Raw genomic sequence first — 23,719 nt, 5'->3', positions numbered from 1 at the left:
CCCTTCTCTTAATGCAGATAACGAAGGCACCCCTTCCTTAATGCAGATAACGCACCTTCCCTTAACGAAGGCACCCCTCCCTTAATGCAGATAGCTTTCGAATGCTTTGCCGTAATCTAATAAAACAAACCAAACCAAACCATCTTCTACCCCCCTCAGCAGGGGAGGGAAAAGTGACTGACCCGACCACGGAGCAAAGCGAGAAGCGAGCCTACCTCTCCCAGTAAGAACATCCCGCATTTCTTTGTTGTTCCAAATGACTGGAAATTTTTAATCAAAGTTGTGCAATGAACCGTTCCAGTGGCGGATGTCGTATGAAGGGACATTATTTACGCATCACAGTTGAATCTGAGGAAGATTATCGCTCAGTAGACCACGTTTTAAGAAACCATTTTAAACGGGATCGCCCTTTACAGGTTATCATAAGAGGATTTCCAACGAAAACTAATTCAGATGACATTAAATCTGAACTTACACTCATGGGCTACAGCGTCATAAGTGAAACGCAATTAAGACGTTACAAACCCGGCACCCAATGCCTCTGTTTCTTGTACAACTCAATCCGACCCTTAGCGTCTATGATATTTTCGAAGAGACGATATTTCGAAGACGTCTATGATATTTCGAAGATGTTCGGGATCGACATGGAAGTGGAAAAGCACAAGGGAAAAAATGCAGACCATCCCAATGCTGGAGATGTCAAGGCTTCTTTCACTCAAGTGCTGTCTGCTCGCTACCCATCCGATGCCTGAGATGTTCCGTCCCACACTTCATCCGAAACTGTCCAAAACCCTTTGAAGAGCCGAACACCTGCGCAAACTGTTCCGGAGGACACGCCGCGAACTGGAACCACAGCCTGAGAAATCCAACAAACAGAAACAAGAACCAGAGATTCGAATTCCCAAGGTGCCGGGAAACAAAATTTTATACCTGATCCACTCCATTTAGTAACACGGCCTCCCTTTTTGTTTCTAAAGTAGCTAACGTACGTAAAATCTCGAAAGAACGCCCGTTTATACTCAACATCCTGCTACTTCTGCTCCACCTGCGCCAGTTTCTGTTCCGGAGAAGCCAACTGCCCAGGTTCTAGCCCCATCTGCAGTCCCTGATGACAACTCCTGTGCTGATACTCACAGGAGTATCTTCCAGATCTCCAGAGAGTTTGGCATTGATTAGAATCTCCTTCTTGCTGCCTTTCGGAAGGCCTTACCTCAGCTCCGTACTGTTTCCACGGGGCCGGAAAGAGCTTTTTACATCTTTGAAAGCTACTGCGCTCTCAGCTCCTAATGCCTTGTATTCAACGCTTCAAGAGGAGAAGAATTACTAATTGAATTCAGGAATGCGAACGGCGTTCTTCCAACATGATTATATCAGTGAGCATGCTTTGGACCTCTTCCTCGTTCAGGAATCACATCTGGTTGATGGACGTAGCGCCAATATTCCCAATTATATCTGCTACCGCAATGATAGAGCGGCTAGTAACAGTGACGCTATTCGCGCTAGTGGTGGTACTGCTATCTCTGTGAAACAAAGCACAATTCCTACTCCGCAAATGAAGGCCCTAGAGGCAACTATTGTTCAAATTTATATTCAAAATTTACGCCAAATAGCAGTAGCGTCCTGCTATATGCCTCGGAGACGGAGACCGAATTTTCTCCGATCTCAATAAAATTAGCGAAGCTTTAAATAACCTGATTATTGCAGAAGATCTAAATTCCCTTCATAGAAGTTGGGATTGCGTCACTGCCAACAACTATAGCGATAAGCTTAAAAATTGGGCTCAGTACGCCCACATCCAAATTGTTGAGCCAGGAGTACCTACTCATTATTAGTTCCCTGGTGGCATAGGTGCTCCCTCCATTATTGATCTGGCCTTGTTCAAAAACATACCGTTAGCTCATTCGATTGAAGTGATACCGGAATTGTCCATCTGATCATTATCCGGTTCATCTCATCTTAAATTGTACCAAAATTAATCAAAATTTACCGGCGTAAGTCTCAACTAATTGGGACAACTTTCGGCATACTTTCAACTCTAAAAATCTGCCCACCTCAAAATTTTCAATATAGTCATTGACCAACTCACCTTCACACTTAAAAGTGCATTTGATGCGGCCTTATTCCCTAATTCACACCCAATTATCCAAACTCCCGGCCGATATTAAAGGAAAAATTTAAATTAAAAACCGTCTTCGTAGAGATCGGCAAAGAACTCGCCATGAAACTATCAGAACTCAACTGCGAAGACTCAAGAACGAGATTAAATCTAACATCAAAAGGTATTCTGATGGTAAATACAATAACTATCTTAAGTTCTTAAAGACTACTAATAATAGCCTCTGGGAAGCTAGCGCTCGGCTACGCAAATCTAAATCCGACATTTCCCCCCTAATGGGCACGGTCAATGACCGAATGGCAATCACAAACACAGAAAAAGCTGAACGCCTTGCTGACAGTCTACAGGAACAATTTTCACTTAATACTGGACCTTTGTTCGATACCTGCACTCCGCATGGGCGAGAAGTCCAAATACAGGTTAATGATTTTCTCTCCTCAGTCCCCGACTCAGGAGAACGCATGAAAACAACAATGACTGCGATTGCGTGCATTATACATAATCTCACCCCTAAAAAGGCACTTGGTCTGGATAACATTCAACAATCGCATGATTAAAAACCTCCCTGTAAACTTATACTTTACTTAGCATTTTCGATTAACTCTATGCTAAGACTAAAATATTTTCCTAATATCTGGAAGAATGCTTGTGTCATTCCTATTCTAAAACCTGCTTTGGACCCCAAAGTCCCGCAAAACTACAGGCCGATCAGCCTCCTGTCTTCACTTAGTAAACTATACGAAGCTATACTGCTTAGACACCTCAAAGATTTCTGCCAGCCGAAACACTATTATTCCACAACAATTTGGTTTTCGTGCTAAACACTCCACTCAGGCCCAGCTGCTGAGAGTAGTGGAAATCATTCATATGGGTGCTCGCAATAGAAAGCCCACAGCAATCGTCTATTTAGACGTAGCTAAAGCTTTCGACATGTGTTGGCACATCGGTATAGTATTATAGTATACAAGCTCATGCGACTTTGTATTTAGGCTGATTTCCTGCGTCTTATGCACTCCTATCTCACTAATCGTTCATTTTGTGTAAAAGTTAAATACTCTCTCTCCTCCCCCGTCCTATTCAGGACGGTGTACCACAGGGCCTGAATGTACCACAGGGCCGGTGTACCTAATAAGTGCTTATCTATCCAACCTGTATGTAAACGACATTCCACAATCACCTACTGTCTATATTGCATTTTATGCAGACGACACTGCCATTATACCACAACACTCGAACAAACACTGCATCATCTCCAGCAATACCTGTCAGATTTAGAGTCCTGGCTCGTTGACTGGAAAATAAAAATTAAGGCTGCGAAAAATGCTACCACAGTCTTCTTTACCAGAAAGAGGAATGTCCATAGCCAACTCCAACCACTCAATCTCTTTGCTGAAAACGTACCTTGAGTGGATTATTATAAATATCTAGCAGTTTATCTGGATACGAAGCTCATCCGGGGCGTTTAAATGTCCTTTGCCATCTCCAAAGCCAGAACCACCAGAAATCTACTTAGGCAACTAATTTCCAGAAGAATCCACCTCTCCCTCCGTAACAAAGTCCTGCTCTATTCAAGTACCATCATGCCAATCCTAACGTATACCGCACCCCTCTGGTCCACTGCAGCTGACTCCTACCTGAAGAAGATACAAATTTTTCAGAACGTCGCGCTTCGCATCCTAACAAATGCTCACTAGTACGTTCGTAAAGAAGTACTTTATTCAGATCTCAAAAAAATTCTACCCCTTAACGCTTGCGCTAGAAGCGCAAACTTCTTCTATATCACTCACTTTACTCCTTCCAACACACTCACTTCCCGGCCGACACGCAGGCGTGCCAGAGCGTTTTCCCGTTCAGCCCCGACTGTCACGTATTTGTGCCAGTGTCCTGGAACGTTTTAAAATCTATAATTTCTGCCACAAGATGGCACTGTATGTTCATACGGTTTCAGATACATGTACATTAGACCTTCTACTCGAAATGAGAGAAGCATGGCTCACATACACGTGATTTTGATTATATAAACAAAAGGGGAAATAAATGACGTCTCTTTAAATTCGCTAGTGGTAGTTGTTTATTGTAAGTAGAGCTGGAGCAAACCGCATGTATTCGTTATTGAATAACGGGTACATCGGTTGACTCGAAGTACCGATTCGGTACTCACAAATTCATTTCGTTACTCGCATCTGTCGTACGATGCGGTTTGTTCGAGTACGAATGATGCGGGTGCTATACGAATACGAATGATGCGGTTTCTATGCGAATACGAATGATGCGGTTGCTGTTCGAATACGAATGATACGGTTGCGTCACAATGCGCTCATATTTTTCATAGATAATTTTGAATTTTTTTGGGCATAAGGCAAACTCTTGTTTACATTATGTGTTTTAGTTGAAATACTATTTAGTTGTTGATATTTAAGAAAATGAGCAATTTTGATAGCGTGAAGCGTTATTTTCTAGTTGCTTTTTACTATTGCTATTTATGTTTGTAATTTGAAAATTTAGATGATTCATCTCTTTTTTTTTTTTTTTTTTTTTTTTCCCTTGAGCGTGCCATAGTCAGATTTTATTGATTTGAAATAGTTATATACTGCACTTAGGTATTGTTTATATAAGAATATGTAGGTTAATATAGGTTCTTTACTTCCTTGTATCAAATAAAATGGTAGTAATTATTGTAATCGAGAAAACTTTTGAGTATCATATTTTAACGGAAATATCCGTTTTTGACGATTACGGAATCCATGTGAATTATTTTTTGGGCTGACGCCTGTACGTACGAACACAATGAAGAACTCTCTCTCTCTCTCTTTTTTTTTTTTTTTTTTTTTTTCTTTTTTCAAAAAACTTATTGTTAAATGTAATCCCATTTACTCTAAGCTGATACTTATGACTAATGATTATGACTTTAAGTTGATACTCGAAAGGGATTTTTTTCGTGATGTGTAAGTACGTATGTATGCATTTTGCATAACTCAAAAATGGTTAGTTATAGAACGTTGAAATTTTGTATATGTGTCCGTTATAACATCTAGATGTGCACCTCCCTTTTTATTGCAATCGGTAATACTACCAAACTTATATATGTGTATATATATCAAATAAATTATAATTAAATGTAAAGTACATATATATATGTCCTTATAATTAAATGTAAAGTACACACACACACACACACACATATATATATATATATGTCCTTATAATTAAATGTCCTTATAATTAAAGTACACACACACACATATATATAATAAAAGCCAAGTAAGGCGAAAATAAAAGCTTTGGCTTTATTTTCGCCTTACTTTATTTTCGCCTTTGGCTTTTATTTTGTTTACTTATCACTAAATAAGTTACTTGACTTTTATTTTCGCAATCATTGGTTGTAGTCAGGACTTAATTTTTAAAATTAGAAGTGCTGGAGCTCTATGGAAGGCCATCAGGAAAGATGAATAAATAAATAAATAAATAAAAATAAATAAAATAACTATTACAATAATAAAATAATTAGCAACTAGAATATTAAATGATTATTATTATAATTCAATAAAAATTTAAAGACAAATGAAAATTTAATTAATTCTTAAATTAAAGATGAATAACTAAGTAATGAAATAAAATACCAAACATCGTCTTGTTTGGGGGCTGTGGCTAAAATTGCAATTTAAGACCTAAGCCGAGCATTAGCTAAATTTAGGCTTTTGATGAGCAAATAATGTACTGTTTACCAGAGTATAGATAGAAATTTGGTTATGTAGCCCATTCTTCTAAAACGACGTTTCGTAGCTGCCTTCACCACCAATTCCTTTTTTTTTTTTTTTTTTTTTTTTTTCGGTTTCGGTTTATTCGGTTACAGCAAAGCACACTAGGGCTATTGCCTACGGGGAGGGAGGCCTTCGTGTAGGATTTTTTAAAGGGAACTGACTCATATGCAAGTTACACACGGGAATAACAATGAAAACGACCGTGCAGCTAGCCGTTAGCCGGGAATTGAACCCCGGACCGAACTATTAGTGCTCAGCGACTTTACCGCTCGAGCTCTGGTGGGTTCTTTTTTTCTTTTCATTCGCTGTTTGAAAACGGGTGTTCACTTTACGATAAAGTAAGCACCTGTTTACTTCAATTAAAATGGGTTAGACGATGTGACTCTTCCTACTTTAATCTCACTTAGCTTTTGATTTCTAATATCGATTCAATGTTTTCTGTAGACAAAGTATTCTGATTAGAATAATAGATTTTAAACATGTTCAAATGGTGTGTATCTGAATATAATTAGGTTTTTATAACATAGGGCACATTTTATTAGTTTCACATAGTTCTAAAGCAATTGAACCACAGCATCGTTGTTTTGAACGAAAGTAAAAATGTGAGAAATGTATAATGAACATTAATATACAAGCTTTATTAAAAGTAGTCAGCCTTTGAAAACGTGACCGTCTATGCTTTTAGAGGATTTTTGGAGCTCTGTGCATTTATTTTCTCTGGCATCTTAAAAAAGTGATGTTCAATATCAACGTATGTTTATGTTCTCAAAAATACAGGTTTCTTTCAGAAAGCTACTTCTTAGAAGTCGTCAATAAATGATTCAGTATAATTATTTTCTAATAGACCATAGAATAAATTTATTTTAACGTCAATTTAAAAATGGCTGCTTGTACTAAGAGTTAAGAGCAATAAGACTCTAATTTTTCTTTCGCAATTAGCTATCATGCCAGCTGAATTGTTTTCTGCATAAACTTTATTGTGTATAATTGAAATATTTAGCTATGCATTCAACAAATATACAACAAATGTAAGACAAATCATTAAAAAAATTAAAATTTGGAACATTAATGATAATTTTTTTGTTATACATAAAATATTATTAATGAATGATGAATTTATATCATATTATATATAAATCAAAATTTAAACTCCTATTCCTTTGTAATAAATTGAAGAAAAGCTATAAAGTGAATTAATTTTTAAAAACAAAACGAAAATTTAAAAAAAAAAAAAAATTGTCATATACCTAGAATCTAAAAATGACGAATACTGAATTTTGCGACTCATGCGTGTATGGGTGTATTTAATTATGGCAAGGCACACAGTGGCTATCTGCCTAAGGGGGGATACCTTCGTGGAGGACTTTCTAAGGGAAACTGGCTCGTATACACGTTACACAGGGGGAAAACCACGAAAACACCCATGTAGCCGGACCGTTCGCGGAATTCGAACCTCGGACCGAACTACCAGTGTTCAGCGACTTTACCGCTCGGCCCCTGGTGGGCCGTTTTACGACTCATATAATAATAAATGCATATTCATATTGTAAGAGAAATTTTGTTAGAAGTCTAGCATATGTATAGTTATTTGTGATCTTTTAAAACTGTCGTAACATGATGCATATTTATCATTATCGTGAACCAAAACAGTATGCTTTACATCCTTACAAATATACGTGATAGATTTTAATATTTATTTCTGCATATACTTACATTTCCCAAAGACACGAAAGCAAGTCAAACAGATTTTTGTTGTATTAAGCAGACTTAAGTTCTCTGTTAGCTAGTGTAACATAATTTCGGACTCTATGAGCCTTCCAGAATTATTAGCATAATAGTGGAAACGTCTTCACAAAGTGTTTTTATAAGCAAACAGCAGATGTACACTGAGCAGTGATCAACTGATATATTTCTTAAATGATATATTTTATGATTTGGTTTAGTTGATAATGACAAAACACACTGGGGCTATGTGCCTAAAAGGAAAAATGCCTTTCTTAGGAAAGCTGGCTCGTATGGTACGTGGTAAGATGGCTTGTAAGCTGGTACGGGAAAAAAACCACGAAACGCTTATGAAGCCAACCCGTTTGCCTGAGATCGAACTCAGGTCGGAACTACCAGTGTTCAGCGATTTTACCGCTCGACCGCTGGTGGGCGATTTTTTAAATGAATAAAGGTATACTCATAGCATTATGAAATATTTAGTGCTTCACTATTATCTCTAATAAAGTAACATAAAACTTACCTTACCTTTTATAGATTTCTAAATTTAAGTTCTTATTCTTACTTAACCTATACATTTGCGAATGTTTTTATCGATTTTATTGTTAAGTGTAAAAAGCAAGTTGACATTTATAATATAGCATTCCTTGTCTCAACAAATAACAGTCTCAACAAGGAGTTTTTGGAGAGGGGATGAATCGGGGAAATTTCACCCTTTCGTCATTAGCGGTTCTGATGAAGGTAATGGGGGAAGCAGCAAAAGAAATAACGAATAACGGACAAATAACGAAAGCTAATCTTTAATGCGATTTCCCAGTTTCTGTATTTGTATTTGGGAAAGTTTTATGGTCATTATGAAAAAGTGAAAATTTGATATGGATTCCGCATGACTTCCTTTTACGACTATTTAAATTATGCTATTTTTTCTGCACTTCATTTAAACTTATTTCCTCGAATTATTCTAACTCAATTAAGCGATACCCGAAGGCAAGTTACAAATGGCATCAAACATTGCAAATTTTGAAACTAAATTTCCTGGTCAATCTTTGTCCTACGAGACTCAAACTTCTTGTATTTTTATTTTTTCATAACGAGTATAAAACTTTGCCAGATATAAATATACAAACCAGAAGACGACATTAAAAGTTAGATTTCATAATTTTTCCAAAATTAATTCTTTTTAAAATTTGACATTGACAAAATATGAATATTTTCGTCATTTAAAATACTTCTGTATTTTTGTTGCACCGTATTTAAACTTGCTTCCTCGAGTTATTGACTTTAAATTACATTAATTCCATTATCTATCGGAAAATAATTATAGCAAATCATCTATTTACGACATGTCTAAGAGTTCACCTTTTAAGAGATCTCTATTTTTGGGAACATAAACAAACATTGGTAGTAAACATCATCTTTTTAAGACCACCACATGTAAAATCCTCTAAAAGCATGAATGGTTGCATTTAATGAGGACCCATTACTTTTACTAAGGAATGTAACATTAATCTTAATTATACATGTTTTTGATGTGTGTGCCAAAATAGTGATAACGTACTTCTGTTGCTTTAGAAATGTGTGAAATTAAAAAAATGGATACTATACAACAAAAATGTTATTATATTCAGATTGAATTCAGTTCACCTTTTGAACACGTCCAAATTCATTATTCTGCTCAATATAATTTGTCTGCATAAAATATTAAAAAATCAAAAGCTAAGTGGAAGTAGAAACAGTTATCTCTTCTAAACTATTTTAATTGAAGTAAACAGACGTTCGCCTTATCGTAAAGTAAACACCTATTTTTCAAACAGCGGATGAAACGGGAAAGATGGAATTGGTGGGGGAAAGCAGCGAACGAAATAACACTTTTTCGAGCTGGGGATGAAATGAGAAAGGACGAAACGATACTAAGCCAATAAGACAAGATCTGGTATTTTACTTTATTATTTAATTAGTCATCATAAATTTAAAAAATATATTAATTTTTATTTGTTTTCACATTTTTATTAAATTGTACTTATAAGTATTTTATATTTCAGTTGCTAATTATTATGTACTTTAATTATTCATTATTTTAATCACTATTTTTATTATTTTAATCATTAAGTTTTTTAATAAGTAATTTTTTTATTTTAATTACTAATTAATGTTATTATTGTAATATTTATTTCCTTTCTTTCTTTATTTTTTATTTTATTTTTTCCTCTTTTCCTGACGGCCTTCCGTAGGCCCTTCTGACTTTAGAAACTAAGCCCTGACAGCAATAGAAAAATTAATAATGAATCCAGTGCACCAAAAAATAATAGCCAAAATAAAGTGAATTATTTTTACTCAAAAATGTGATGCAAAACTCCCTATCGCAGCACTACCCAATTCCCGCGGAGTAGAATAGCTCACGTGATTCAATGCAATGCGACGTTTCAAGGCCCTTTTTAGGGCCGTAGACCGTTAAAATAGGCTCAGGATACGGATAAGGATCGATTTTACCGAAAGTAACGAGTAACGAATACATACGGGTACACAATTTCTCGTTACTTCTACAGCACTAATTGTAAGTAGAGAAGTTTTATTTTCGCTAAAGCGTTGGATATTTCGGCTTGCAGTTCAGTTTTTAGAACATAATTAGATCTTGTTAGACGTGAATTCTTTCTGTTTTTACCGTTGCAATGTCGAAGCGTCGAAAATGTTTAACAGAGCATGAAATAGCAGAAATGATGCAAAATATTTCAGATATTGATTCTGAAACAGATTCTGATAGTAGTGATAGTGATACTATGATATATTCTGATCATAAAGAATCTGGCGAATCTAATGATGGTGAGGACATTCCTCATCATCATTAATCCTTAATTAATTAATGTCCTCATCATCAATGTCGTTATTACGAGTGCAAGGAACGTTACGTAGGACTGTGTGTAGATCCCTGTTTTCAAATTTTTTTCATACGAAAAGAGAATTTTTAAGTAATATATTTAGTTTACAGATGTATAATGTTAAAAGTCATAAAATGGTGAGTAATGAAAATAAAATGTGTAAAATATGCATTTAAACAAGAAATAAGGTAATTAAAGTACATATAAAAATATCTATAAAGCATAAGCCGTTTAAATACTCTATAGAGCATTATTAAACAATGCGGTGATACTTCGGAAATTTCATGGATTTAGGCTTAATAGCAAAAAAGCCCCCGGCCCTGGACAGACGCTCGCGTAAGACACTGCCGGCCTAAGCGATAAGCGCGCGTTTGCGCTACCCGGCGCGAAGGGGTTAAATAGGCTCCCTTTCAGCGAATGATATTATATATTAGTAAATGCCCTTATTAGGGCCGAATACTAACTATTAGGACTAGGACATGGACATGGACCTTGACGCTTATTTCAAGTATGTTTCGGGCAATTTCTTTAATCGCATTGAATAGATTAGTAACCCAGTCTTGCACTCCATCCCCGCTTACAATCCGGCAGAACCTAGCTCTGCCAAGCGACCTAGGGCTGTCATGGACAGATCTGTTAACATCTTCCCTAGGAAGCCAAAAAGGGTTTGTTTGCTTGACCAGGGAAACTAACTGAATTTATTACAAGTACTTCATGGACCTAACCCCGGCTACTCTTAACTTTACTTAAAACCCTCCAGACCTAATCCCCACATCTAATGGCATCGTTTTCCGCGACTAACATCCCCGTGCCGCACTGAGGGAATTTTACCCACCTTTACCAAGACCTTACACACCAGACAACATTCACTTAATTATTTTACCTCAATTAATTCCATTAAGCTTTATTTGCCTCTTATAGTTTAACCTTACACACCAGACCTTTACCAAGACCTTACACACCAGACAACATTCACTTAATTATTTTACCTTAATTAATTCCATTAAGCTTTATTCGCCTACTATAGTTTCATAACTTAATTCATTTATACTACCCTACTTCGTATACGAACTAAGGCTTAATTTGAACTTAAAGAATACCTTTCAATTATTCAACTACTGAAAGAATTAACGTATATCCTTGTGAATAAAACCTGCTCCCGTAGTTATATAAGCTGACGACTCCCCCACACATCTTTTCGCCTTCTTTCCGCGCTTCAGGGGCGTAGCTAGAGGGGGGGGCAAGTGGGGCATCTGCCCCCGGGCGCAGAATCCAAGGTGCGCCAAACTGATGTTACGACATTTTAGAATTAAATGTTTTCCATCCTTGGCAAGCAGTAGGAGGCGCGAAATCTTCAGTTGTCCCTGGGCGCTGAAAACCCTAGCTACGACTCTGCGGCGCTTCTAGTTTTCCCCTCTCCTTTTCGGGTCAATGACCTCTCCCACATCACTCCAAAGCTCTCAGCCGTCACCATGATGGTGACGTCTCAGCATGGAAGTAAAAAACTTCCTACATTAGTGGCTCTCAGCTTCTCGCTTAGTTACAAAAACCTACTCTTACCTTTCCCTGGGGACCGGTTCTGTAGAATCGCGCCTCACTCTATCAGCTATTTCGTCTCCATAGCAACTATTCACACTGAACGCGTATCAGTTCATCCCTCCTTCTCGAGTTACCTGCAGTCAAGTCGCAACGGGGGGGGGGCTAAACGCCCTTCTATTAATACCATGGAGGTAGGAAAGGGAGGAGGGGCCATTCCGCGCTAGAAGTGAAGCACTGCTTTGAAGCTTGGGTCATCAGACGGGGTGTTCTTTGTTTACATTCAGAAGCTCGCTTGACAAGATTCTGATAGTATTTCGACACACGACAGTTCCATAGAAATCGAAAAACGGACACTCTCGCATGAAAGAAACATTCATAGTGTGATGGATTATAGCAATTTCTATAGTTTACTGACATTTACGCAAAAATCACATCTTGGTTATTTTCCGATAACTAACAACAGCGATTTTGATTATGAATTTGTTTTATAAAATTCTAAGCAGTTGCACTACAAAACTATAGATTTTAAGAAAATTGCTAAAAGAGATCTGCCAAAATTTATTTTCTAGAAGATTTGAAAAGTTTGAAACTTGATGGCTAAATGTAAATATAAAATTATGTATGTTAAAATATTTGTAATTAGGCACATAGGTCAGATTAAGTATTTATTAAATAGAGTAACGCATGCAAGGGCCTGCCTAAAGAGAGAGATGCCATCGTGGAGGAATTTTGAGTGGGTATTAAAAATAATACTTATAATTTTCATTCAAATTATATTCATATATATTTTTTATGTAAAACTTTCGGGTGTATGCTAAATTAGTGTAAAGTACTTTACACGAAAAATATAGTGAATGCACAGAAATTAAAGATTTGCACATGCCGGAAATGATAAATAGGAAATATGTATGTGTATTTATGCATGTGCTTGCAAAAAGCATGTAACTGCCTTTGACAAAATACTTAAATATTCATTAAATTATTTATAAATGTATTTGAAATGAAGAATTTATTCATTTATAAACAACTGTGATAGTACTGTGAAGAAATCTAATGATTAAATGTATCTAATTTATAATGATTATAAATGTTATCTAAATATATAATAACCTTAATATTGAATTGTAAACATAAATTGAAATCCTGTTGACAAATACGTTATAAAACTATTTAAGCAAGAATTGTTCGTATTGGAAAGCAATCTGTTAAAAGGTATTGTAAAGCAAATGCTATGAGATGCGCACTTAAGAACGTAATAAAGAGTTTTGGAATATGTATTGTTGAAATGAAGGGTAAAAAAAAAAAAAATCTGATAAGTATAATTAAAAGAATTATTCACTTTACATTTTATAATAACTCAGTTACAAGTTTTAAATAATACTTAAAAAAAAAAAAAAAAAAAAAAATTTTATTCCCTTTCAGAAATGTTCAGAGAAAGTCAAATACTATTTAATTCCTCATAATTCTCTAATTTAAAATGAACCGAATAGAGCATTAATTATAAATTGACTTACATTTTTCGATTTAAAAGAAGCCAAAAAATCATGTCATATTTAAGAAAGTATTTTAGGAAGAAGCTCTCTATAAATAGAAAAGAAATAATGCATAATTTTAATATTAATAATACAATAAACTTTGATCTTAATTTTTGTACCTTAACCGCATAAAATCGAATTATCTTAATTTTTTTTTCTAATGTAATTAACGAAAACTTGTGAAAATATTTCATTCAAATTAAACCATTCTGAAAAAACTGTCCTGTGAAAAGTATAGCTTTTAATTCCGTTCAGAATGAAATGTTGTTTAAAAATATGTTGTTTTCACATACTTAGGACTCTGAAGTGTTGTAGAAAAAGAAAATATATACATTTATATGTATATTTGCGACGTAATTACAAAATATTTACACCCGAACGCGTCAAGTCCCATAGAACTCAATGGTAAATGACCTAATGTTTTGGTCACCACGTAGGGATCGCCGGTGCTTCAGAGCAGGGCACGGAGAAACTTGTTTAGGGCGACTCCATCTTACTTCCTACCTCCATGATTGATACAACTGCTTGTACCCTTTGCCTGTGTCCAAACAATGAGGACCTCCTTAGCGACTTTTTGACTTTAGCTTAACAGCTTTTCCTTTCACCTTTAGCGAATGCTTCTTCTCTCAATTATTTCAATTTTCATTAACGATGATTGTGGAGGTAATTGAAATTTATTGAAAAGGTACTCCGTAACTAAACGCTTTGGTCCTTGGTCCTTCAGAGCACTGAAAAAGCATTTGGGCTACTCTGAAACTAGCGGTAATATTTTCTGCAAATATTTCTTTAAAATTAACAACTTCATTACAACACCACTCCTGGGAACGCTTGAACCCAAAATCTTTGAGTCAAGAAGCCAACATTTTATCCACTAGGCAACAAGAGCAACCTTAAATTAATGTAGATATTTTTTAAGAAAAATTCAAATCTGGGATTTCTAAATCGATCACTATTTTCTCGCAACAATCTATTGCTTTAGATAATTCTATAGAGATTATGAACCATATATCATTTATGGTTGATTATTAAGGTTTATTACTATTAATAAACTTGAGAATTTTCCTTTAAATAGTTTATAAAGCTTTTTATTCTATTAGCATATGCATTTTTTTTATTTTATTATTATCTGAAGATTTTATTAAGATTATTCCATTTTACTTTTTTTTCAACAAGAAGAATTTTTGAAAGTGCAATCATTTAAAAACCAGGGTATAAACTGGATGTTTGAAACGAGATGCCTGAAACTGATGTGTCAAGTGTCAAAAAGTTGAAGTTAAGCGGTCTCCGGCCATCCGGCAAATGCCGCCTCTGAACTCGCTTCTGATTGGTTAACGTTTTACGCGCGAACGCGTGACCGCGTTGGTGTGAATGCAGCTCTACATCTCTTTTGGTAGTGATACTTTGGACAAGAAAGAAATACGTACTGGTGTCCCTCAAGGATCTACTTTAGGTCCTATTCTCTACCTTTATTATGTCACAGATTTACCTAAAAATGATCTAGATCAAAATTACTTTCTCGGCTGCTACGCCGACGTACAGAAGTTGAGGGTTTCTTTTATTTGCTGGCATAATATATAATTGCACAATATTGAAATTCTATATTTTTAGTGCGCGTACATTGACTGATTCAAGCTAATTTTAATAATTTTGCAAATGGTATTTTTTCCCTGAGAGAAAACTGAAATTAATTTTCTAAATAATAATTTATAAATTGAAAGCAAATAAAATTAACACTACTTGAAAACTAAATATTCTTCATTGCTTTTGTAAGTTTGTTATTTCTTAATTTGGTTACTAAATATGCTTAATTGAAAACTAAACTGTTTTGGTAAAAACTGTGTATCCATATTAAAAATTTCATAAATATATCCCAAATGCTTTTGAAGTAATAAACATTCAAATTTCTTACATAAAGGATTATTTGATAAATAAAGTCTTTAGGAACAGAAATTTATTTTAATGTATTTATTCTGGTACTTTCACTGTATAAAACTTAGTTCATTACATAACATTTGTTATTTACGATAAATGCTCGATTATATGTTAACCTCGGGATATTACGAACAATTGAGTGTTAGAATTGGAGGCTCCCTTCAGCCCACCTGGACATGAGTGTTCCCATAGCTCAAAAGAAGGGGCCCCGTATCTATACAAACGAGGGCAGCCAGTAACCCAACCACCCCTAATCAACAAACAAAAATACTAAATCAAAAATAAGTAAGCGCATCTAACACAAAATTCCAGACGAAAAAAAAAAAAAAACATAAACACAAATTCACAACTTAGAACAACACAGATATCTAAAACCCATATAAATACAAAATTCAATTTTTAACAGAAGATTCCTACCAGCGCCCTATTTTCATTGATAAACTTCATTAGAGCAATAGAATATGATTTAAAAACTTTAAAATTAATGATACTTACATTAAAATCAGTAATGTTAAAAATCTGTCTAATAGGGGCTGTTAAACTACAATCAACCACGAAATGCCTAGCATCACCATAAACCTGACAACTATTACATAATTTATTTTTCTGCAGATTAAATCGGTTGAAATAGAACGGAAACCTATCATGTCCAGTTAAAACCTGATTAATATCAATATTGTTCATACATTTCATTTTATTCGTGATTTTAATTAGTTCCATAAATCCTTTGTTTTTAGGTGAATAGAACTACTGTATTTTTCATTTGTTAATGTAAAATTTTTTCATTCTTCGAATAGCAATTCTCTTCGAACCTGTTACTTCAATATCCATTGCACTGACATTTGAGACCGCCTGCTTGGCCAAGCTGCCGGACCTCTCATTACCAATAAAGCCTATATGGGCTTTAACCCAATGTAGCTTAATATTTAAATATGAACTCAAAGTTTCTAAATGACTCTTAATTTCGACAAATAATGGATTGAAATTGTCTTGGCGGGAGAGCGCATGGAGAAGTGACAGGCAGTCAGTGTAAATATTTACAGACGTGGTTATAAACAAGGTATTTTTAATCCATAATAAGGCTTGTTTGAACACTTCACTTTCTGCTTGGAAAACTGAATTATATATATTCAACTTAAACATTCTATAATGCACCTCAGTTCCGTAGTAAAAAACAGCAAAGACAGCTCCTACGCTCCCTCCAACCCCAGAACCATATGTATAAATATCAAACATATCAACAGTTGCATTACTTTTATCAAAAACAAAACCAAATCTATTGGAAGGATGTATTAAATGAATATTAATTTTTTCAAAAACATTCTTTGTAATTAAAAAATCTTCATACATTTTCAATTCTATTCGTCCAGTTCGAAATAAAAAATTCTCATAATAAAATGTGTATAAAATTGAGAGAGGAGGCAGCCCAGCCAATACAAAGACGGCCTCGGTAGGCACCGTTCTAAAACATCGGGTTAAAGCTAAACCCCAAGCTCTCTGAATACTGTCTAACTTCATCTGTAATCTAACCAGTTCCCCTGCCCTGGATCCTCAGGCTCCAATTCCATGCATGATGATTGGAAGCACTACATTTAAGTAAATCTTCTTCAGAATGGAGGATTTCAAGGCTAAAATCTCAGCTGAAAAATTTCTTCTATAATTTAATAAAATCAGATCAGTTCCTCTTTGTACCAACTTAAAATGTTCTACAAAATTTAATTTGTTATCAATCATAACGCCAAGATATTTCAAATTATCTACAAATTTAATTCGCCCACCAGCGGCCGAGCGGTAAAGTCGCTGAACACTGGTAGTTCGGTCCGAGGTTCGAATCCCGCGAACGGGCTGGCTGCATGGGCGTTTTCGTGGTTTTCCCCATGTGTAACGTGTATACGAGCCAGTTTCCCTTAGAAAGCCCTCCACGAAAGGCATCCGTCCACTTAGGCAGATAGCCCTCGTGTGCTTTGCCATAATTAAATACACCAACAAATTTAATTCTTTTGCTTTGATATTTCAAATTTGGTGGTCTAGTCGTTTTAACCTCCTCTGGGAAAAAACAATGCACATGTTTTTTCAATATTAAATTGTAATTTTTCTTTCTTTTTCCATTCACTTAGTATTAGAGCAGTTTCATCAAATAATTTTTCCATTTTTTCAAGAGAATCGTGTTTCATAAGAATCATAATATCATCAGCATATGCATTTAATTCCACATTTTTGAACAATTGAATGTATAAAAAATACAACTCACCCAAAAAAAAAAAATTAAATAAATAAATAAATAAATGAAAAAAACAGGAAATGTACAATCTCAATGTACAGTGAGAAATTAAATGTTAAACAATTTTAAATTAATTCTACGCAGGTTTCACGTACACTTTTTGTATTTATTTTTATATTGAAGTCCTTTAACTTGCAGTTGATAATATACTACTATAAAATTTTTTAAATAGAGAGAAGAAATATTGAGAATTAAAGATAATAAAGGCTAATATTGGAAATTCAGTAATTTGATTTATTTTAATCAATTTTATAAACTCATTTACCTGGTCAAAGTATCTATCTTAGCATCAGATCTGAAGTTTTAAACAATTTAAGATTTCCTTTTGGTGAAAATCAGGGAGGAGGGCTCCTGGGCAGACTCCTATCATGTGCTGAACACATGAAAAATTTTTTGAACCATATCATTTCATAAGTAGATAATAGTAGTTTAATAATTCATAGTAGATTCATAAATAATTTGTTACTTTAGTTGTGTAACAAAATGTAAAGTAAATTCGAGATTTACAAATGGCAAATGTCAATGTGTATTCCTTAGTAGGTTGAGCTTAGGAATAAAAGTAGGTGCAGTTAGGTTTCCCACACTTTGATACCTTAGTCTCTTTGAAAATACAAATTTAGTTTTTTGCAAAAGCTGAAGTACATTCCTGATAAAAAAATTATTTTTTTTTTATTAAATTAACATTATAACAGTTTAGTTATCTCAGTGTTAATTTTCAAGATAACACCTCAGAGCTTTACGAAGAGGCGTGGTCAACAAAAAAAGATTATGAAAATTCGCTCCGATTCTACGATTTTCCTGAAAATTCTTTTTATCTCTTCATTCATTTTTCGGTTTGTGTCAAAATGCATAGAAGAACAATGCTATATGTAAATCTGGACAGTTGCGCTTTTGAGATGTGGAAAACGCAAGTTAAATTTCGCCATTCGGCCAGAAACTTATATTTAACACATAGAGAGCCAATCGTGTATGTCTTCTGAATTTGATCTGCTCATTTTTTAAATCGGCGACAAAGGCAGTCTGGAATAATGGGAGAAACTTTAAGATTATAATGTTCATACAATAAAGGAGATTAAATTTTTCAAAAATTATATGCTAATTATGAAGACTGAATACCACTTTCCTCATAAACTGCCTAGTAAAAATAAAAAATGCTAAGTGTGCTAAGTATTTGGTATGTAGTTGTACGTGATCCGTCAAGCATTCTGCACTGGTTTTGCTGAAATCGGTGCAGTGGCCGCCGGAGACCGGAACCAATCAGAGAGAGGACCGTTGCGCCAGGAACTTTTGGCATCATTTTCCGATCGCCAAATGCAATTTTTGTGCAAAACTAGTATACAAGAACGCAAAAGTTATAGTAACTTGTTCGTACTTCCTTGGGTAGAAGTAGTTCCATTTGTTTTGGTTATTGTGTGGTACGCTAATATGGTTTAATATTAAATTTACTGTAGGGGCGATAAGTGAAGTATGTAAACAAATACAACTTTATATTCTACTCAATTTGCTATCGCGATACCGAGTAACTTTTGGATACACCTTTAAATAAATAGCACACATAATTTATAACATGGACTATAATTTAATGAATAGTATTTGTTATTATTATCTACTCTTTATTACTATCATTTAAATGGAATTTTGATCATTAAATTCATGCTATTTCTCTGGTAGAAATTCCTGGATAAGGTATCGATATTTATAATTTTGCTGTATTTGAAGACTTGGGTACCTAATATTTGTCAATGTGAAATTACTTTTGAGATTTGGTCGTAAATAGAAATGACAGCATATGTTGAAATTAAATTCAGGGTTGCGACTTATACATGCAAATTATTAGAAATAGATGTATACAAACAGCTGGCAACACAGCAAAATGTATTTAATGATTGAGCATAAAATACATTGTTGGGTGCACGTTTCCAATATTGTACTAGTTGTGGTTTCTGGTCATTGTGACCAGTTGTAGGATACTAGGATACTACAACTGGTCACAAGATAATTGATACTGGTAGTGCAGCCAACTACGATATTGATCGACAGTGACAGTGAATAAGGAGTGCTAAGCACACATTTTTCATTGTCACAGAAATATGTTCCTTTTGATTGAAAATTAAAATAATAATAATAATGTATGGTAAGTACTGTTTTAGCTTAACTCCTTTCATGCCTGCAAAATGGAAAAATATTATATACAGGCTATCTGTTAGTTATCCTCAAGTATTTTTTTTTTAATTAGGCATATTCAGAATATCTTATTTCTCCTAAGAGAAATTATATATAAAAATTGAAGAAGATTTTATATATATAAAAAAATGCATGTGCATTTTTATAGTATAGACAATACAGAAATGCAGTACAATGCAGAAATATTCCATACTACTTTGCACAGAAATATATGTGCCAACCAAGTATTCTTCTTTCAAAAAATATCTCTAGACCATTTCGTTCTTTTTCTTTTTTTTACCTTCTTCCGTTACCTCTTGGCTTATAAGAAGGGCAGATAAAAGAGCATTCTGTTGAACCAGTAAAACTTTGTGGTGAGCTGAAAAAGTCATGACACAAAATAACGAAAACAAGCAGAGCGAGAGCCAGAAATCAATTGAGCTAGAAAACAGCGCGTGAAAGGTGTAGACACATCCACGCATGCGCAAATTTAGCTTCTCTCATTGGCCACAGCTTAGACCCCCGTCTCGCAGGTGTGAACGGATGTCCCGTATTTTATGCCCTTATGACTATGCCTCTATGCGCTTTACGCTCACGTCTGAACGCAGCTTAGGAGTGAAATATGGCTTTAAGACAAATGGGTGGTATCTGAGTATAAGTGTGCACTTAAAATTACATAAATTAACATTTATTTATTGTTTTACAATGGTTTACACTAATGTTATGTTTACCCAATATCTAACATGTTAAACAAGTCTATTTTGCTTAGTTTAAGGTTGGTTCCTAGGGGTCATTGCTATATTTAATGTGTTAAGAAATTACTGATGAAATGTTACAATGATAAAAACAACTTATTTGTACATAGAAAACAAAAAAAACTGAAATTTTCAACCAAGTTATACTATTTTGCGAATTATGCATATGATACATGTGCAAAAAATATTTTAAAATATAGTATTAAAAAGTTAAAATTTACAAAGTTTAAGAATTTATTAAAAAAATATTCATATTATGCATCATAATCTGATGTTTTGGGCAATATCTGATGTTTCTGATGATGAATCTGATGTTCGATGATGAATCTGAGGTTTTGGCAATTACTGAGTGCCTATGGTTCAAAACCATGTACCTGCACATCAGAAAAATATCTAAGTAGTGAGCAGAAATAGGAAAATTGCATAATTGGTTATCATGATGCACACTAGAGGGAGCTACATTAGCTCGAGAAAGTTTAGGGATAGGAAAAATCAAGTTTTCATTTTCTTGGAAGTTTTAAGATTTTTAACTTTTTTTGTATTTTAATTTTTTATATAACACATAAATACGACACTAAAGCAAAAAGCGGAAAGGAAAGATTTTACAGATTAATAGGCTCATTGGCATAAGGCACTAATCATAGCGAAGTAAAGATTAGATTTTCGCCACGAAATATCTAGGGCAGCAAGCATGATATGATTAAATAGTGAACAGATTCATACGAATGCAGAGGTGGCCATTTTTCAGAAATATTGGAATAGGGGAAGGGTGAATCTTGAATCTTCAGTTTCAATTAATGATCCCAACTACATAAGAGTTTTTATCAATAAATCTGGTAGGCCATTGGCCGCTCAAGAATTTTTTTGATAAATCAAAGGTGCATGTGCACCGTGTTCGAAGAGGAAGAATGGTCCAGATGGCAAAGCCTAAAGGTCAAGCAATCGGATTACTGCAATGGAAGCAGAAAAAATCCTCTCTTTAGCGGTAAAAGTTCTCTCTATAGGTGTTAATAGATCATTCGTCGGGGCCAGTCACATCAAGGAGGTTGACTCAAGGAGGTTAGAATAGAAGGAGGGAAGGTTCAAGTCAAACGGTGATGCTTGGCAGCCATGTTACTATTATCGCTGTGACTTGTGCAAGAAGTCTGTAATTGGAACTTTTTTTTTTTTCCTTTTCTTTTTGAAGCAAGTCAGCATGTATTGCATATAGATGCACAAATATATTTTCGAAAAAGATTCCCGGGATTACTCTCACGCGTAAGCATAGCTTTTCTTTTTTTATGTAATTTGATAAATATGTTAAAAAATATCACAATGCCATGTTGTTTTCTTTCCGGATGGGAAAAGAAGGACTTAGTAATAATCAAATTATATTAAAAACATTTTAATATTCCTGTTTATATCTGGTATTTTCGTTCCTTAACATACAATGATATATGCTAGGATTTAAACTGTATAATTTTAACGTTTTAGGTAATTCTTTTCATAATTTTCCTGAAAAAAGTCAACGAAAGGAATTTGCTCCAGAATGCTATAAATTTACTGATTCATGTTTTTTCTGAAGGCTTATTATTTTGTATGTGAAATTATAAGGATATTTATTCCCTTTTTATAGTTTTCTCTTAATTTTCTTTAAAACATCATTTTTTCGCTTAAATGGCCAAGGATAGAATTGAATATAATTTATTTTTTATAAACATCTTTAGATACCTTTGGTAATCTATTAGGAACAGGTGTACTGTAGTATTGTACGTATTGTTATAATTTTAATAAAAATGGGCAAGATTTTTTTCACTGTTGCATTTTTGTTCAATATCAGACAAAGACATTTTCCCATTATGCGTAGAAATTTTCTGATCAGGAAAGCATTAGAAATAAGTCAGAATAGAATTTAAATAAGCTTTTAATATTTTTTAACTTGGAGATGCTTTGAGCTGAGCAACCATCTAAATCCACCCTCCCTTAATGAGCTGTCACTTTTGACATGTATAATGCAAATCTATTTGCTGTTTATTTTTATCTCAATTTGTTTAGTATTTTAGATTTTCTGATTCCATGAAGTTATTTCATTTACTGTAGTTTGATCAAAATTAACACTTTTCTCAGGTTTCCACAAAAACAGTCTTCCCCTTCCCTAAAATACTTCTAAAAAATGATAAATGGATAAAAGTTACAATGTGTTTTTAAATTGAAATTACGAATTATTTAAATTTTTAAAGTAAGCCAATAAATGCTTTAAAAATGAAATACTATTTGCATAAAAACCATTCTCCTGAAATTAGCTATTACAACAACTCCTATAGCCAATAAAATATAATATGTGAATTTCTGTTTTAGTGTATTACAACTTAAAGCTTAAATTTTAGCATACTACAATAACTTTCTTTCCTATCTCTTAAATTTCATTAATAAATTATTATAATATTGTGAATAAATTTCAAATATCGCTTCTTAAAGGAAAAATTGGAAAGTACCGCCAACAGGTTGCTAATAAAGCCTAAACAAATTCTTGAAATATGCAGAAACATCATTTTTAAAGGAAACATCATCATCATTTTCATCACAATATTTACTTTAATGTTATTCACATGCATTTAGATTTCGAACTATTTCTTAATGATTTTCTGTACGTAGTAAATTACTAATATCATCTTCATAACTTTAAAACAAAAAATTAACAATAGCTAAGCATTTCATTATAAATTTAACATATTTTTACTGGAAAATACATGCACGGAACAGCTTAGAAACACCTAGCGTAATGCAATGTTTTGAAGTTACAAACATGGACGCCGCTTGTTCGGTGGTGTTTCATTCTCCGATATTGGAGGAAACTGCGAACCCTCCCTCCTTCTATTCTAACCTCCTTGAGTCACATGGGGGTCACCCTCCCAAGAACTGTTGCCCGAGAGATGCTGCTTGAAAACAGATGAAGTGTGTCGAAAAGTGTAAAGGAGATTTTTGAAAAATAAGATAAAGTGCTTAAATCTGCATTTCTTTAGGGGTTAGGAGCACTACTTTTCTTCTGCTGCTATCTTA

At 34.2% G+C, this 23,719-nt stretch overlaps 1 protein-coding gene across 5 annotated transcripts in view; it reads right to left on the bottom strand.

Moving 5' to 3' along the window:
- The window catches only part of LOC118192442 (uncharacterized), a 299,890-nt gene that overhangs the window by 79,479 nt on the left and 196,692 nt on the right, over positions 1 to 23,719 (bottom strand). The window contains exon 1 of one of the 5 annotated variants that reach the window (XM_085827058.1): positions 12,036 to 12,169. The exons of the other annotated variants lie outside the window; for them this stretch is intronic. The gene's annotated coding sequence lies outside the window, so the exon portion shown is untranslated. Of the gene's footprint in view, positions 1 to 12,035; positions 12,170 to 23,719 lie in introns of those variants that run through there. 5 annotated transcript variants of the gene reach the window in all.

Source organism: Stegodyphus dumicola, chromosome 11, assembly GCF_044657685.1.
Source record: "Stegodyphus dumicola isolate Sdum_Otavi_A_Nest chromosome 11, ASM4465768v1".
Taxonomy (NCBI): Eukaryota; Metazoa; Arthropoda; class Arachnida; order Araneae; family Eresidae; genus Stegodyphus; species Stegodyphus dumicola.
The sequence above is the reverse complement of the archived record's forward strand: the minus strand, read 5'-3'. Positions and strand labels throughout refer to the sequence as shown.